At 48.9% G+C, this 4,953-nt stretch overlaps 1 protein-coding gene across 4 annotated transcripts in view; it reads left to right on the forward strand.

The window, feature by feature from the left end:
• Positions 1-945: 945 nt before the first annotated feature.
• hmbox1b (homeobox containing 1 b) overlaps positions 946-4,953 on the forward strand; it is a 13,609-nt gene continuing 9,601 nt past the window's right edge. For all 4 annotated transcript variants that reach the window (XM_083689161.1, XM_083689162.1, XM_083689163.1 and 1 more), the window contains exon 1: positions 946-1,119. The gene's annotated coding sequence lies outside the window, so the exon portion shown is untranslated. The remainder of the gene's footprint in view (positions 1,120-4,953) is intronic.

Below are 4,953 nucleotides of genomic sequence, written 5' to 3' on the forward strand. Positions count from 1 at the left end.
TTCTGTCTTCTTTGTGTTTGTGTTCTGTTACTGTGCTATTACTATGCCACATTGTGTTATTGTTATTGTATTTTTCTATTATTATTATTATTATTATTATTTTTATTATTATTATTATATTTGATTATTTTTATTTTTATTATTGTTATTATTATTATTATTATTATTATTATTATTATTATTAGAGGAATATCAGGAATATGCACGTCAGGGTATAGAGATGTGAATTGCATTTGTGCTAAACATGATGACACCTTATAATCCTGTCCCATATTTTATTGATGGTGGTTTTATACTGCTGATTGTTGACTGTTGACTGCGGACCTGAGCGGATTCCATAAGCATGATAAATACACTTTGATTTGATGTGTGTCATGTTGACACAGGGACACCTCTATTGTACTCAGACATTTAATCCATTTTCATATTGGAGAAAACAAAATGAAATTCTTAAAGGTTTCACCTAGAACAAGACAGGCTTGTTCAGCTGTCCGTGTGGAAGAACCGTCTCTACACAACATGGAACCCAGTAGAGTTCTTTCATGGCAGTTTACGACCCCCTTTTAACTCCAAACACCCACACCCACACCTGCACACACAGGCACACGCGCACGCGCACGCGCACGCGCCACCCGCCCACACACACACACACACACACACACACACACACACACACACACACACACACACACACACGGTATCTTTTGGTGAGGGTTAGGGCTAGTTGGACAGGCAGGAGGACTGCCTGTCCTGTCCCTCTCTGTCGGACGCTGCGCAACTGCACGCAGCTTTGACGAGTTGAACGCAACTCAGTCGCATCCTTTTGTCTACTGGGATTTGTAGTTTTACACCTCAAAATTCCCTACGCCTGTTAGTCACGAGAGAAACATTCTAAACTACAATCCCCATTCCTCTCTAATCCAGTTTAAAGGTGTTGGTGTCAAATATGGCTGTTGTCAGTCAGACAAAGGCGACCCCGTCCGCCTGAGACTGAACCGAGCCAGCAGAGGCCGGGCTGGGCTGGGCTGGGCTGGGCTAACCCTAACCCCCTGCTGCACCTCTCGGAGCCGCTGGAACATTAGATGGTCGTGTGTCCAGAGACCCCCAGGGACTCACAAGGTAAACCAGCACATGTTTAATGCTTAGCAATGGCATGCCAGGGTAGCTAGCTAACATTAGCCTCCATACGTTGTGTTGCTGTGATGCTGCTGCGAGGCGAGGCGGTCTTCAGTCGCCGAACAGTCCGTTTATTGTTGCTTCAAGGTGGCTGGTTCGACAGGTCGTCCCCGGCGCCAGAGGACAGGCTTTACCTAACCCAAATAACACAACTGAGATAACTAACTAGATAGCTTGCGTGGCTTTCTGTTTTGTGTCTCTGAAGTCATTTTTTGGATTGATTTTGGGCGTTCCTCCGATGTGAGCTATGCAGCTTTGACCCTCCATCCATCCCTCCCTCCCTCCCCCCACCCACCCACCCACCCATCCACCCATCCATCCATCCATCCATCCAGCCTGAGCCTGAGCCAGAGCCTAACCCTGATGATGTCTCCTCCTGAGCCTAACCCTGATGATGTCTCCTCCTGAGCCTAACCCTGATGATGTCTCCTCCTGAGCCTAACCCTGATGATGTCTCCTCCTGAGCCTAACCCTGAGCCAGAGCCTGAGCCACAGCCTAATCCTGAGCCTGCTGATGTCTCCTCCTGAGGTTTTAACCACCTCTCTGTCCCCCTTCTCACATGATCATCTACAATCATTTAGAAACGACTTCTAGCGGGCTACAGGTTTACTGTACTATACTAAACTATACTATACCATACCGTAATAAGCTGAGATGTTGTGGTTGTTTTACAGAGACCCAGACTAGTAGGCAGTCTTATGTGTTATCTCCCTGAGAGTGATTCAGATTCCCTCATCTCATCTGAGTCTCACATCAGCACCCCATCATCTCAGCTGTGACAGTCAGGGTCATAAGAACACACAACACGACAACTATCTGTTACTAATACTACAACTATCTGTTACTAATACTACAACTATCTGTTACTACTCAAATACATTTGAGTGGTGAAGCCTATTCTCTAGACTTAGTAAATTCATTTAATCTTGTTTAAAGTCAGTTTGTTGCTGGTAGTTTTGCTGTGGCTATCCTGCCTCAAGCTCTGGACCTAGTTTCTGTTGAAAGCTAACTGTTTGAAGCCAACTGCTGTCAATCTCCAGTGGGAGGGCCTGAAACTATTCTGCAAGGTATTTAACTCCTGCTCACCTTGGACCAGGACTAATACATTTGGACTGAGTGGTGAAACCTGTCTGGTCGTGAACTGATCGTTAGGTCGGAAGGGCTGCTACCCTGCTAGTCATCAGCAATCACAGAATCTGCATTTCTATCCTGACGGTAAAAGAGCGACAGCCTCCTGACACGAAGACGAAGGAGTCAATCTGTGGAGTCAGAGGAAGGCCTGACAGGAAGGCCAAACTACTAAGTATTTTTATTCTATTTGATTTTTTCTTCACTACTCTGTGTGTATTGAGTGCTACCTTCATCTTGTATCGCCCACAAACCCTCTCTCTCTATACCGGCAAATATCATAATGTGCTTTCTCCCCATTCCTGTTATTTCATCCCTCAGGAGGACACATCGACGTTACAACTCCCCAATCTAATCTACCCACCATGCTCAACTGACCACGACCTCACTGTCGCGGGAGGACTTTGGAACTGCCAGTCAGCGGTCCAGAAAGCAGGGGCTATCTCAGCTTACGTGTGCTTCATGTCCCTCCACTTCCTTGCTCTCACAGAGACATGAATTACACCAGAAAACAAAGCTACTCCAGCAGCCCTCTCTGATGCCTACTCCTTTTCTCATTCCCCTAGACTCTCTGGTCGAGGGGGAGGCACAGGACTCACCTAAGTGGTCACATAATGTCCTTCCCCTGTCACACCTGTCCATATCCACCTTCGAATTCCATGCTGTTTCTGTCACCTCCCCTGTCAAACTTCACATTGTTGTTATCTATCGTCCACCAGGTCAGCTTGGCCACTTCTTAGATGAGATGGATGTCCTTCTCAGTTTCTTCTCTGATGACGGTACACCGCTCACACTACTGGGAGACTTCAACATCCAGTCGGACAAGCTTCACTCGTCTGGAGTACTTGACCTTCTCTCCTCCTTCGGCCTGTCCCACTGTCCTCCGACTCATAAGGCGGGCAATCAGCTCAACCTTGTCTTCACCAGATCCTCCCATACCTCCAACCTTACTGTTACCACTCTTCCAGTTTCTGATCATCATTTTGTATCCTTCTCCTTTCCTCTCAAATCCTCCCCCTCCCAGTCAAACTCTACCCACACTGTATCCTCTCATCACAACCTGCGTACCCTCTCCCTCACTGCTCTCTCTTCCTCTGTCTTATCCTCCCTTCCCTGTTGAATCCTTCTCCCTTCTATCCACTGATGCAGCCTCCTCCACCCTCATGTCCTCTCTTTCCTCATCCTTCGACTCTCTCTGTCCACAGACCTCAAGGCCGGCACCATCCTCTCCATGCGCTCCCTGGCTGTCTGAAACCCTGTAGGCTTGTAGAATAGGGCTCCGGGCAGCTGAGAGGAAATGGAGTTAAACCAGCCTCCCTGATGACCTAGAACCTTCTCTCTCTCCTCCTCAACTACACCCCCTCTGCATCAGCTGCTAAAGCTTCTTACTACCATTCCAAAATTCAATCCTCTGCCTCTGACCCAAGCTGTTCTCCACGTTTTCCTCACTCCTCAACCCACCACCTCCTCCCTCCTCCCTGTCTGCAGATGACTTTGTCACCTACTTTGAAAAGAAGGTTGATGACATTAGCAACTCTTTCTCTCTACCTCTCGCAAACACTGCTACCTTTCCTCCCAAACCCACTGCACTACCCTCGGTCTCTGGTTTATCAGCCCTTTCCCCCTCTCCCCTGATGTTCTAAAACTGGTCACATCCAAGCAGGCAACCATCTGCCTCCACGATCCTATCCCCTCCCCCTTTCTCCAATCCATCTCCAAAGACCTCCTTCAGTTCCTTACCGCCATAACCAATTCCTCTCTATCCACAGGATCTGTCCCAGCTGCCTTTAAGACAGCCAGAGTCAAACCAACTTTTGACCCGTCTGCTGTCCATAACTACAGACCGGTATCCCTTCTCTCCAAAACCCTTGAATGTGCTGTCTCTAACCAACTGTCTTACTATCTTCTTCAGAACAACCCTCTCATAACTGGGCATCTCTGGCTCTGCACTCTCCTGGTTTGCATCCTACCTGACCGATCGCTCTTACCAGGTGACGTGGAGAGGATCGCTGTCCTTTCCATGAGCCCTCACCACTGGGGTCCCCCAGGGCTCTGTCCTAGGGCGCTTACTGTTCTCTCTTTATACCAAATCGCTTGGCTCTGTAATTTCCTCACGGTTTCTCCTACCACTGCTACGCTGATGACACTCAACTCTTTCTCTCTGTCCCCCCTTCTGACTCACAGGTGGCAACACGTGTCTTGCAGACATTTCTGCTTGGATGTCAGCCCACCACCTCAAGCTCAACCTTAACCTTAGCTCTTCCTCCTGGGGAAAGTCTGCCCTCTCCAAGACCCCCTCCTCCGCACCCTTCACTGGCTCCCGTTAGCAGCTTGCATCAGATTCAACACCCTGGTGCTCACCTACCAGGCGGCAAAGAGAACAGGCCCTCCCTACTTGCAAGCAATGGTCAGCCCTCAAACCCCCCCGGCCCGATCACTCCGCTCTTCCACCTCGGCTGCCCGCCTGGCACCGCCTCCTCTTCGTGGATGCAGCAGCCGCACTACTCGGTCACGCCTTTTCACTGTCCTGGCGCCCCGCTGGCGGGAGGAGCTTCCCACTGCTGTCAGGACTGCAGTCATTACCGATCTTCTGCCGTAGATTGAAGACCCATCTCTTCAGACGACATCTTGACTCTCCCTCCTAAAGA

This window comes from Argentina silus, assembly GCF_951799395.1.
Source record: "Argentina silus genome assembly, chromosome: 17".
Lineage (NCBI taxonomy): Eukaryota > Metazoa > Chordata > Actinopteri > Argentiniformes > Argentinidae > Argentina > Argentina silus.